At 38.0% G+C, this 14029-nt stretch overlaps 1 protein-coding gene across 1 annotated transcript in view; it reads right to left on the bottom strand.

The window, feature by feature from the left end:
• Positions 1-966: 966 nt before the first annotated feature.
• RFC3 (replication factor C subunit 3) overlaps positions 967-14029 on the bottom strand; it is a 248624-nt gene continuing 235561 nt past the window's right edge. Inside the window, exon 10 of the transcript XR_009697520.1 lies at positions 967-1023. The gene's annotated coding sequence lies outside the window, so the exon portion shown is untranslated. The remainder of the gene's footprint in view (positions 1024-14029) is intronic.

Raw genomic sequence — 14029 nt, forward strand, 5'->3', positions numbered from 1 at the left:
GTGGAATAATGGAGGAGAATTCATGGTCACTTCCAAGAGGAGAAAGACGGGAGCTGAGCTGAGCTGAGCTGAGCATGCCCTGTTATTCCTCCAAAATGGACTCATAGGCTAAGAATCTCCTCAGAGGCAGGGTGATTGATGGGGCAGAGGGAAGCCCAGACCTACAACTAATTGAGCTCCTTTCACATGACCAAAGCATCAGAAGTGGGAAAGAGGACCATTCCCCAGATTTTGATTCTCTTAACTCATTGGGCTTAAGCATGAAGCTGTGGATGCAAATAATCAATTAAAAAATCTATAATAAGAATAGAAGAGAGCTTTATTCAAGCCAAACTGAGGACTATAGCCCAGGAAACAACCTCTCAAGGGACTGCTCTGAAGAGGTAGGGGAAGAGCCAGTATATATATGAATTTTTTGGCTGGGAAATACATGTAGTCTAGCATATATCTTGGTAAAAAATTACTGCTAATCACAAAAAACAGATATCTCAAGTTAATGATTTTAGTGTTTTTCTATGTATAGGAAGATGCAAGAATCTGGGGTCACTGAAATTCTTCCTTAGATATGCACCTTAACTATCTAGGACCCCCGATATATCTGAAGGACAGAATGCTTCATCCTGTTTTGTTTTTTGGCATCCTGAATTCCCCTTAGGGCACACTGTCAGTGGGGCAACTGCAGTGGGTTGTGATTTAACTCTCTGTATAACTGGATGATGAGTGACACTCTTTCCTGTAATGGTTAAAGCAAATGTACAATGTATGTTTGACAGGCCGTAAGACAGCCTGTCTTAGCATAAAATTCAAGCCAAATCACGTTATAAGCCCAGAATGACTTCCCCATACCTCAGTATGTGAAAATTTCTTCCATCAAAGCCTATGGTCAGCAAGAGTTGTAGCTGTCTGCCTTGGGAGACCTTTCATGAGGCCACCTTCATAAGATCACAAGCTACACATCTCTGCTCTTTTGAGTTTCCTCCTGGGTCTAGTGGCAGGCAGCTTAAAAGTCGTCTCCACAAGAATCTGCAATGCGTCAGACGAATATATTCAATATATCAACTTTGGATCCACTCCATACCAAAAGCTGAAAATGTATCCCTTATTCTATTTTCTGCCCCGAATTATGTCCACATATGCTATCCAATACAGCATGACAAAGGTTCTGCAGAGATTAAATGCTATCTTGAAGATATTTCAATAATAAAACGCCTATAAAGAGATGCTTCAACTTTGAACACGATTTCCTTTCTATTATTAAATTCCAAGAAAGAAATTAAAGTCCAAAGACTAAATTCTTTTACAAGTTGAAATTCAAAAACATTGAAATCCAAGGGAACTAAAGTCTGAAATCAAATTCTTGTGTGTTAAAGTTCAAAGCGCAAAGTTCAATTACAAAACAAAAACCATTCACTGATTTGTTATTCCACCGAGGCTCAGCAAAAGGGATTTTTCTGCCTCGATAGAGTGGGGTCTCTTCAGCAACTACAACAGTTCCTCTCTGGAATGGATTTGGAGTTTCCGAAGCCCCAGAAGTCATAGTAATTCAATACTTAGTCCCTCAGGAGCCTCACTTCTAAAGAACCCTAAGAGTTAACAGGACACAGAGAATTATCACAGGGTTTTTCCAGATTCATCTAGTTTAGAAAGCCATTCTCCTGCCCTTAGATCAATTACAAAATTACATTCCCAGAACCAGGGCTACCAAGACCCTAAGAGAAATCTGATGATGTGTGGGAAAAAAGGAAAATATTCTTAGATTCAACCTAGTAGGAAGCCTGTCATTCAAGACCAATTGTCTGGATTGCTTACTTAAGCCAAACGAGGAAAATTCTCTGAACGAGAAGTTATTTTGAGACTACACTTGCATTTAGCACTTTCATTTACATTTCTTTACATTTACATTTTTGTGAGAAAAAAAAAATCTATCTATGCTTCCTGCATCCTCACAGAGTGTCATTTGAGGCATTTCTGCCTCCTTGCACATTTAGATAACTGTAATGGGGTCAGCTCCAATCACAGGAACTCAAGTACCTTTCTTCCCCATCCAGCACATCCAGGACCTCTTAATTCCATTTTCCTATTAAACCTTGGGCCCCTAATGCTGTGTAGTGACATAAGTGCACCACCTCTCAGAAAGAGGCTTTTTCGGTCCTGTGCCACAGTGGCTGCCTCACTGCCTCTGGCTCCGGGACTGCTTGGGCAGTGAAACTCACCCCCTAGAGAAGAGTTCCCCTTCATTCCCAATTTGTTTTGGCTGAAGATCCACCCTGAACAGATTCCTGCACTAAGTGATTCTGATGCTTCTGCAGCTTGTGTCCCTGGGGAAAACAGTTTTAAATGTCCCAGCGTCTGAGTAGCTTTTTTGTTCAACTACATCTTTTTTCTGAAGTACTGAAACATACCACTGGTACTGAATTTCCCTCTGTTATTTCCCCACTCCTTTCAGGAAGGCTATTTGAGCTTAACAATTTAATCTACTTCTTAAAGTGGCCACTTTCCTTCTCTAATCCGTGTGGGAGCTAATGCTACTTGTTGAAACTTAGCGCCTCCCTTCCATTTATTTCATCTTCGCTTTCTGGTTCAGTTATTTTTATAACTTCTCTGGATTCTTCATCATCATCATCATCATAGAGAAGAAATCAAGAAGTTCTGGATTCATGGTTCAAATTTTGTCTACCTTACTCTTGATGAGATGAATAATCCCCACCTAGAGATATTCTTCCATCAGACATTTAATCAAAGCCTGGACTTGTTCTCTGATTCTCACATCTAGATTTCATCACATCTTCTCTCAACTTTCTTTTAGGATCCTCATTTCATAAATGTATTGACAAAGGTCAGTAAGTTCCCTCAGGGCAAAGGTAATGCCTGTTTCAACTGCAATGATGTGTCACATGGAAACTCAGCTGAAAAATGCTTTGAATATTTCACATGGATTTCCTTCCTCAATTCTGCCCCAATTTTTTATAACCACTTGGTACAGCTGTCCCACTCTTTAAGGAGTGGTTCTCCAACTGCTCTGAGTGGGGACCTATGGCTTTCAGAAGTCATCATCCCTCGGTGACTTGCCCTTTCTTGAAGGAATCAGATCTGCTATCTGCTAGATTTGTTTGGATCCCAGTCATCATTTCTGATCTAATAACAAAAATGTCTTTCCTTCTTTTAGAGCAGTTGGAATCTGGGTACTCCTTTTTCCCCCTTTTATATTGGTCAAACGTCATCTTTAGGATGCCCTTTTTCTTCTTTACTCTTCCTTAACATAAATGAATAAATTTTTAAAATCTCTTCCTCCAGCTTAATTGGCCTGTGTTCCTTTATTTTTTTAATCTTTCACTGCTTCTGAGTTTGACAGTAAAACTGAAGTACACCTTTCAAACCACTACAGTTTCTTCTTGTTTTCCTAAGCAAACGAATTTATTACTAGAGGCAAACAGTTCCAGGCACTGAGCACTTTTGTTTCCTTCTACCTTTGGGTTTGTAATAATGTCATTTAGTTGAATTTCTATCTTAAGGGGATGGCATTATTTAATAAGGGCTCACATCTCTTACTTGTTCATTAAGTCTAACACAAGAACAAGGGTGAAGCCACAATTTGGGTGTCAGATATCAAGCCAGAGTTATAACTTATGATATTAACATAGAGCCGATCTGAGATTCTATGATAGGACAGTGAGTCTTGAAAGTCAGAGGAAATGCCACATGAAATCAAGGTTAGTCAGTCCCTCCAGAGTGCCCTCCTTCATCCTGAAAGAGGAATAGAACCTAGTATTTCCAATCTAGGTTACCTATGCTTGGTACTAACCATATAAAGATAGAGCATCTCTAGTGCTCTGTTCACATGCAGAATTCAGCTGCCTTGCAGTTGAAAAGTGGCAAATTCTTCTGACAACCAACGTGTAAAACAGTTACACATTGCAGAGAAGAGTAAAACTCTTCTCTGCAATGGAATCTTTGTCTCAACAAGGAAAAGCAAGGCCTGTGCAGTAAACTAAAGCAATCTACCTGAAGCCCCCAACACAGCCAGAGGGTTGTGTCTTATTTTCTCACAAAAATTGCGTAAGTCATAAATAAGTTACAGTCACCTGCTAAGCTCAAAATACCTCATGACAGCTTAAATTTCTTTCTCAGGTGACGGAAGTTCAAAGTCAAGTACAAAAGTGTAAAAACACATTTGGCCTAAAATAAGCCTCTATAAACCAGCAAGGTTTCTCCCCCAAACTAAAGTCCAAGACCCACAATGTGGGCCCCGGATGCACAAAAAGCTTCTGCCCAAATTGTCCCCCTCGAATTTTTCGTTTTTCTTTCTCAATGTTGCTGGTGAATTAACAAAACTTGGGAATCTCTGAGAGCCCCTCCCCAATAAATAGCACCTTTAATACACACTCGGCTTATAAACAAGTTGAGAAGTACAACAAAACAGAAAATTAGGAGGTCAAAATAATGCCTGTTACTGATAGAGGGCAGGCTGCAGGATATGGTTTGTTGGGGGGCAGGGGCGGGGGTGCAGTGCTAGAGGTGGATAGGCCTCCCTGTAGGTAGGAAGTCTGACTAGTTAAGATTTATAACTTAGAACACACAGGCTCATTCCAAACAGGAAGAAAGTTGGAGCTAAGTCAAGCAGGTTCATTTATTCTTCCCAAAGCTGACAATCAAAAAAGACTCGATCTCTCTACGAGCTGGATGAATAAAGGATGGAGAGAGACCTACAATGACATTAAGAGATCTCACTCTACAGGAAGGAAACATCAGAAAAGGGAATTATTCCCAGCTAACAATGCTTGCAAACAAGGTTAAATTCTTTGCTTACTGGTTTTTATACTGAGAACAACTTTTCTCAATATATTTGTGCAATTCTGATAGGATAACATTCTCATATTTAGTTTTCAGTACCACAATGCGCTGCAATTTAATAAATCCCATTCGTGGAGTATCAATGTTTCACAATATTGATATTATTTTCATAAAATTTGGTATCAGAAAGTCAATTTTAGAATTTAGTCTTCAACTTCACAATTTGGGGAATGTATTCATAGTTATGTCTGTTATTTAATGTCTGGAAATTGATTTCCCATAAGATTATAGGCCAGATGATTCACTGACAACTAATTTCCCAAAGACTTCAGTAGGAGCATATGTGTAATGGCTTAAGAATGACCTTACACAAAAATATTCACCGTTTAGATGCACTGTATTATCAACTAAAGAATCCAGTCTTTGCAAAACAGGAGATAGAGGGTGGGGAAAAATTAAGAATAGATTTTCCCTTAGATGACATGAGCAAAGTTGACTTCTTTCAACAATTCAAAAATCATTTTCATCTAACCTTTGTGTAAAGACAGCCTACACCTATATTATTTTATGCATTCAACTTATCCAAGATATATCATTACATTTATACACGTTCTTTACCTTCTTTTAACAATGATTTATTTTCAATGTACAGGTCTTAAGCATTGTTTTTTAAACTTATTACTAATTATTTTAGCATTTTTGATGCATTTGTAAATTATTTAAACTTTATTTTCCAATAATTTACTTGTTTATATAAAAATACAATTAATTTGTGTATATTAACTTTATATCTTGCGAGCCTGCTAAATTCACTAATTTGTTAAAAGAATTGTTTAGGATTTTTCAGGTAAACAATAATTTCACCTCCTAAAAAAACAATTTTCCTCCATCCTTTTGTTTCCTTATGCCTGTTATGCATTTTTCTTGCCTTATTAAACTGGCTAGTTAATGATATACATGCTAACAGGCTGGGAGAAAACGTACTTACTTTGAAATGCAGCAAAAACATAAGATGACTAAAGAATGGAGTGATGGATAGATATGTGATAAAGCAAATACAGTTAAATGTTCACTGTAAAATACCAGTATGAATGTTCATTGTCACTTTTTTTTCAGTTTTCTGTATGTTGGAAACTTTAATAAGATGACATTAGGACAATAAAAACCAAAGCAACAATCCAATTTTGAGAGAGGGACTGAGGACGAAATAGACAAGGACAACGGACGTCATAGGTTTTGAGAGACAGGCTAAAATTGGTGAAATCCAAGGCACAGGATTAAAAACAGATGAGCAGCTTCTCTGTCTCATCAAGAGAAAATATGAATGCACACAGAGTAAATCGGATACATACAAATGAACATACAGTAATATAGGATGCATACATATTTGGTTTTGGTAGCTGGCTGGTAAGGAGATAAGGTTATCTGCTCTAAATGAAGTTCTGGAAAAGGTATTGTGGAGACTTGATCTGAGAAATGTGAGTTTGCTGGGTAGTATTGAGGGCCTATTTCTTGGTTGGTGGCTATGAATGTAGTTGAGGGCAGTCTGTGCTCAACTGCCTGGATCCAGTTTCTTCACCTGCGAAACAGGATAATAATGGCCAACTTCAAGATCATTAAGAGAATTAAGTGAGAGAATGCCTGTAAAGAATCTAACACAGTGTCCCACATAAAGACCAAGAAGTTTTTTCCATGCCTACTGCTAGTGATTATTTTGTACAGCCGCACTTCAGGAAGTTGCTAAAGTTTCTCATGCTGCTATCTACAGAGAAGGTAATTTCAGTAGGCAATCAGCTCATCAAAAGAGCTGAAACAGGCACAGAAAGTACCAAGCCACAAAGGTACCATGCAGTGTTTGTAACCAGCATTAGGTTGTAATTTAAATGAGAGTTAAGGTTTGTAGGGACCACTTTCCTTTACTGAGAGGAAAGTAATTTATTATAAGTCTTGCATACCACAATCAAACTGATAAAGAGCATCTCATGATAACATTCCAAATTTCCATAGGAACTGTGAACAGGAAAGAAACCAAGGGGAAAATAGCTAATAAAATTTAGTTCATCAATTTGAAAAATATGAAATGATTATGTCTTTCTTGAGAACTAGGTAGAAAGAAAATGGCTGCTAAGGGTTGATTTTGTAATTTTTAAGAAATGTGTTTCATGATTTGGAGGGCTATAATTTGGAAATAACATTTAAATTCCTATTACTCAGTTGTATAACTCAAAGTATAACACAGTACTTAAGGAAAAACCACAGCAAGAGGTTTTTTGTGTATGTGTGACGCATATTACACAACTTCAAATCTTAGGAACAAAACTTAATTTATATTATAAAAACATAAAATCAAAGGGGAGTGACGTCAGTATCATGGCAGCTTAAGATGTACCTCATCTTTTTCTCCCCACCAACAATAAAATTTGGCATCCACCCATGGACAGTAATCCCTTTCAGGAAGCTGTGGAATCCAGCACCATAAGCCAAGGGACCCGGGAGGAGTCTCGTCCAGCCATCCATCAGGTAATAGGGAGACAGACCTCAGTCCCAGATGTGGACCCTGTCGTGGCCTATAAACTGGCCCCAGCCTCTCTCAACCACCATCTAGGAGCCCCTGAGAACACCAACTTAGACATTCACTCAAGGACAAGAGAGACTTTGCAAAAGTTCAGGTTTCCAGAGAAGTCCCAGAATTCCACTGGAGGAAAAAAAAAAAGTTTGGATGTATTGGAGGAGGTAAGAGGGACAGTTTGACTTTACCCACATCACCCCTCCACCCAGGGATGGCACAGCTTAGGGCCAAGAGAGATCTTCCTCGCAGTGATTTATCCCACAGAAGAAAGGGAGAGCATGTGAGTGAACACCCAGCTGCCACAGCTGTACACGACACTGCCAAAGGGGCTCCTTTCTCTCTTGCTCCATCCAGAGTATAGAATGATGAGCTACATGACTGGGGGCAGGAAGAAGTGGGGAGAGTGGCAGATACAACTACTGAAGGACAGTAAGGGGCACAGATCTTAACTGTGTCGTGAATTCCACCAAGAACCTGACCAACAGCTGCTGGGAATGCATTACCAGTGGATCACGGGAACCTCAAGCACTCTGTGTGCCTCACCTACAAACTCCCCATCTTGTGGTCAGCTCCCTGCGTGTGCTCCCAATGGTGGCAGCAAGAATAAGCTTTGGAAGATAGTTAGTGAGCATGCACATAAGCTGGCCAAATCTGCAGGCCAGGGGAGATCACAAACTTGACCCTAAGCACCACCTGTGGGAAACAAAAGAGAGGCTGTCAGCACTCACTCAGCCTGGTGCACTGAAGGATCCAGAGAAGGCATAAAGCCTAAGAATTCTGCCACAAGAGGGAGCAAGAAGCCTGGAGGAGGTATACTCCAAAAAGGGTCTAAGATAGCCTCAGAATCTCTAATAAGGCTGATGGGAGGTATCTCTCTCCCAGAAGCAATTAGTGAAGCCTGGAGGGGGTGACTGCTACTTCAGAAGTAAAGAAATAATGCAAAAGTTCAAAGAACCTGAAAAATCAAGATAACATGACACCACCAAAGGATCACAGTAATCTTCTGGTAACCAAACCCAAAGACATGGAGATCTGTGATTTACCCAATAAAGAATTCAAGTTTTAAGGAAGCTTGATGAGGTACAAGAAAACACAGAAAGACAACTGAACCAAATCAGGAAAACAATAAATGAACAAAATAAGAAGTTTAGCAAATGCTCATAGCAGCACTATTTACAATAGCCAAGACACAGAAACAACCCAAGTACCCATCAACAGATGATTGGCTTAAGAAGATGTGGCATATATATATCATATATATATATATATCATATATATATATATATGATGGAATATTATTCAGCCATAAAAAAGAATGAAATATTGCCATTTGCAGCAACATGGATAGACCTAGAGAATATCATACTAAGTGAAGTAAGTCAAACAAAGACAAATATATGATGTCACTTGTATGTGGAATCTAAAAAAATAATACAAACAAATCTATATACAAAACAGACTCACAGACACAGAAAACAAACTTATGGTTACCAAAGGGGAAAGGGAGGGGAGAGGGATAAATCAGGAGTTTGGGATTAACAAATACAAACTACTACACATAAAATAGATAAGGAACAAGGATTTACTGTATAACACAGGGAACTATATTCAATAACTTGTAATAACCTATAATGGAAAATAATCTAAAAAAATACATATGTAACTGAATCACTTTGCTGTACACTTAAAACTAACACAATACTGTAAATCAACTATGCTTCAATTAAAAAAAGAAGAAAAGTTTAGCAGAGAGACAGAAGTCATAAAAAGGAACCAAATGGAAATTCTGGGGCCGAAAGATACAATGAATGAAATGAAAAATGAAAGAGAGAACATCAATGGCAGAATGAATCAAGCAGAAGAAAAAAATCTGTGAGACTGAAGAAAGAACTCAGAAATTATGCAGTCAGAGAAGAACGAAGAAAAAAGATGTAAAAGAGTAAAGAAAGTTACATAATCTATGACATATCATCTAAAGGACCAGTTTGTAAATTACTGAAGTTCCAGATTTAGAAAAGAGGGAGAAGGGGGTAGATCGCTTATTTAAAGAAATAATTACTAAGAACTTCCCAAGTCCATGGAGACATTTGGAAATCCAAGTTCGTGAAGCTCATAGGTCACCAAACTAAGAGATTCTCTCCAAGGCACATTATAATAAAACTGTCAAATATCAAAGACAAAGAAAGAATCTTAAAAGCATGAACAGAAAAAAGCTTGTATTTACAAGGCAACCCCCATAATGCTATCAGCAATTTTCTAAGAAGAAACCTTAAAGGTCAAGACAGAGTGGGGGGCTTCCCTGGTGGCGCAGTGGTTAGGAATCCGCCTGCCAATGCAGGGGACACGGGTTCGTGCCCCGGTCCGGGAAGATCCCACATGCCGCGGAGCGGCTAGGCCCGTGAGCCACAACTACTGAGCCTGCGCGTCTGGAGCCTGTGCTCTGCAACGGGAGAGGCCGCGACAATGAGAGGCCCGCACACCGCGATGAAGAGTGGCCCCCGCTCGCCGCAACTGGAGAAAGCCCTTGCACAGAAACGAAGACCCAACACAGCCAAAAATAAATAAATAAATAAATAAATAAATTTATTAAAAAAAAAAAAAGACAGAGTGGGATAATATATTCAAAACACTGAAGGAAAAAAACTGCCAACCAAAAATATTTTATGTGGCAAAGCTGTCTTTCAGAAATGAAGGTGAGATAGACTATTCCAGACAAAGCTGAGGGAATTCATCACCACTAACCTGATTATAAGAAATGCTGAAAGGAGTTCTTCAAGTTGAAATGAAGAGACACTAATTAGTAAAATGAAAATATATGAAAATGTACTAAACACTGGTAAAAGTAAGTACACAGTCAAATTCAGAATACCCTAATACTGTAATACGGTTAAGTGTTAACCACTTAACTTTTGTACCAAGGTTAAAGAACAAGAGTATAAGAATTACTATAGCTACAATGATTTGTTAATGAATAAACAGTATAAAAAGAGGTAAATTGTGACATCAAAAACATAAGAGGAAGGGGGAGTAAAAGGATAGAGTTACTGTGTGCAACTGAAATTAAGTTGTTAATAAAATAGACTGTTACATCTATAAAATGTTTTATGTAAGCCTCATGGTAATCACAAAGCAAAAATCTATAGTAGACTCACAAAAGATAAAGGGAATCAAAACATACCCCTACAGAAAACCATCAATTCACAAAGAAGCAGCAGCAGAAGAAAAAATCAAGGGACTTACAAAACAGCCAAAAAACCATTAATAAGATATCATTAATAAGTCCTTACCTGTCAATAATTACTCTAAATGTAAATGGAGATTCTTCAAATAATTAAAAATAGAATTACCATATGATCCAGTAACACCACTTCTGGGTATTTATCCAAAGTAAATGAAAACAAGATATGAAGGCTGTATCTGTACTTCCATGTTCATTGCAGCATTATTCACAACAGTCAAGATATGGAAACAACCTAAGTGTTCATCTATGGACAAATAAAGATGTGATATACATACATACACAAACACACACACATAATTATTATTCAGCCATGAAAAAGATGAAAACAGTGCCATCTGTGACAACTTGGATGGACCTTGAGGGCATTATGCTAAGTGAAATAATTAACACAGAGAAAGAAACATACTGCATGATATCACCTATATGTGGAATCTAAAAAAGCTGAACTCATAGAAACAGATAATGGTGGTTAACAGGGGCTGGTCAATGGGGAAATGGGGATACACAGGTCAAAGAGTACAAGCTACCAATTTTAGGATGAATAAGTTCTGGGGATCTAATGTACAGCATGGTGATTAAAATTAATAATACTGCATTACATACCAGAAAGTAGTTACGAGAGTAGATCTTAAGTGCTCTCACCACGAAAATAAAATTGTAATGATGTGATGCGATGGGAGGTATTGCTAATGCTATGGTGGTAATCATTTTGCAATATGTAAGTGTATCTATCAACACATTGTACACCTTAAACTTACACAATGTTATGTATCAATTATATCTCAATAAAGCTGGGGGGAAAAATGTAAATCATACATTTTTAAAGAACTATGTAAGATAGTGATTCACACCCAGGAATCAGGGCCTTCAGTTAAAATCCTGACATCAAGACTTTTACTACCAGTTAAAAAAGAGTAACTGATACTGGACTTGCCCTCCATTGTAAACAACTAGAAAACTAGACAAAACATAAAAGGAATGCTACACCAGACACTGGAGCAGGCAGTGCAACGCTGTGATACATTAAAGAAAAAAGCCAAGGAAGTAAACTCTAAAATCACCCCTGATTTCTGCCTAGAGGCACTTTCCAGCCTACAGGGTAGGAAGGGCAAACCCAGGCAGACAACTGTGACAACAATGAGTTGAGGAGAAAAGAGCAACATTCAGAGACTGCGGTGGCTGAACATGCATGCAGAGATCTGGAAAGAGAATTATACAGAAAAAGTGCAAGAGAAATCTGCATAAGGGTTGCCTTGCATCCTTGGCTGATTACTAAGCTGCATATACATTGAGTATGACTCCACAAAGCCAGGCAGAGAGAAAACAAACAGACAAACAACAACAAAAAACTACTGGGGAAAGACCTGCTAGAAACTAAGCTGAATAATTACCAGAGGTCACACAGGGCTGGAAGACAGTGAGTTCTGGTGACCCAGGATGTAGCTCCTTAATGATCTCTGGGGCATTAGATCAACACTAGAAAGATCAAACCACAGTTGTAAAGCTCAACTAGGGATAAAGACTACTCTAGGCACACCCTAAAAAAGGTTAAAAACAAGCATGAAAAGGATCAAGCTGCTAATCAAATAACTGCCTGTGAAAACAAAGTTCAACGCTGTTTAAAGAAAGAGGGTTTCACTGGATGGTCTTTAAAGCAAGTTAGACTGTGCAAAAGATTAGTGAACTTAAAGGCAACAGAAACTATTCAAACTGAAGGACGGTGAGAAAAAGTCTGGAAAAAAGAAACCCTGTGATTTATGGGTACTATCATGAAGTCAGAGATGTAACTAGAGTCTCAGAGGAGAGGGCAGAAAAATAATTGAAGAAAATGGCTAAATTTTCCTAAATTTGATAAAAAACACAAATCCACAAATCCAAGAACTAAAACAAATGTAAAGCCAGTATAAAGCAGTATGAACACAAAGAAAAATCACGCCAAGACACATCTTAAACTGCTGGAATTGGTCATAAAGAGAAGTTGTAAATCTTACAAGGAGCCATAGGAAGTAAAATAAAACAAAAAATGCGTAGGAAAAAAATTAGAATGCAGATCTCTCCTCAGAAACAATGCAAACTGAAAAACAAAACTGTATTTTTAACATACAGAAAGAAAAACAACTGTCAAACTACAATTTTATACCCATTAAAAAGGCTTTTCAAAAAAGAATGCAAAATAAAGACATTTTAGGCCAAACCCCCCTCCCCCAAAAAACAAAAACAAAAACCTGGGAGAATTCACCAGCAGATCTGCCCCACAAGAAAAGCTAAACCTGTTTCAGAGTAAAGGAAAATTACATCAGATTGAAATTTGCATCTACAAAAAAAGCAATGAAGAAATGAGTCAGTGGAGGGCTACTTCTACTAATTGAAACAGGAAGAGATTGAGTAATTTCCCTCCGCAGAAGTATAAAAACAGACAAAATTGTCAAAAAATAACCAATCATGACACTGAAAATTGATCAAAACCAGACAACAAATTTGAAAAATGTTTATTGTTGAAAAACTAGATTTGGACAAAAATGGTAGCAACTACATGACTTTCTATACTTGGTATTATTACCTCGTACCTACCACTTCTTCAGTAAAAACTGTACCTTTATAAGTTCAAGGCTAGTTGCAGCCAGAGTATTAGACTGAATTAACAGTTGGGAACAAGGAAAACCCATAGCTTTGCTAAACCAAGGTTGCAAGTCCAGTTCATGGCCACTGAGAAATCAATCAGATAGTGAACTGAGAGATCCTGGAAGTGAAAGAGCCACACAGTGGCTAAGACAAGCTCTTAATTCACACATACCTGACCGACTGCTTAAGTGGAAAAATGAAAACCAAGGGATACTGAGAACTGGTTGCAATCTTGAATGTGTTCCTCAACCCACATACAGCTCAGCAGACTTAAAGTCTCAACTTTAAGATGTCTGAGCTCACACTCCACCCAAATCATTGGGTTGACCACTAAGCTATGCAGACAGAAAGATGAAGCCAGGCTAAAATAAAAACAACTGAGCAGAAACATCAGTGGCAGCACAATGCAAGGAAGATAAATTACAGAGTTTAAGCATAGGTAAGCTAGGAAACAAACAAAAAACATCAAAAAAAAATCAGAAAACCAAAAGAGAATCCAAAGTTACTAAAATATATTATCTAAAAGTAAAGTTTTCAGCCACAAAATTACCAGACATTGGTGTAGGGGGAGGGGGAAGCAGTATAATGATACACAAGGGAAAAAGCAGTCAATAGAAACTGAGTGGGACCAGATGCTGGGTTCAGGAAAGACTTCAAAGCAACTATTACAAACATGTTCAAAGAATTAAAGGAAAACATGCTAACAAGGAGACAGAAAATAGGAAATCATAATAGAAACATTGAAACTATATAGAACAAAATGGAAATTCTAGAGTTAAAATGTACCAACACTAAAGTGAAAAATA

Source organism: Eubalaena glacialis, chromosome 16, assembly GCF_028564815.1.
Source record: "Eubalaena glacialis isolate mEubGla1 chromosome 16, mEubGla1.1.hap2.+ XY, whole genome shotgun sequence".
NCBI lineage: Eukaryota > Metazoa > Chordata > Mammalia > Artiodactyla > Balaenidae > Eubalaena > Eubalaena glacialis.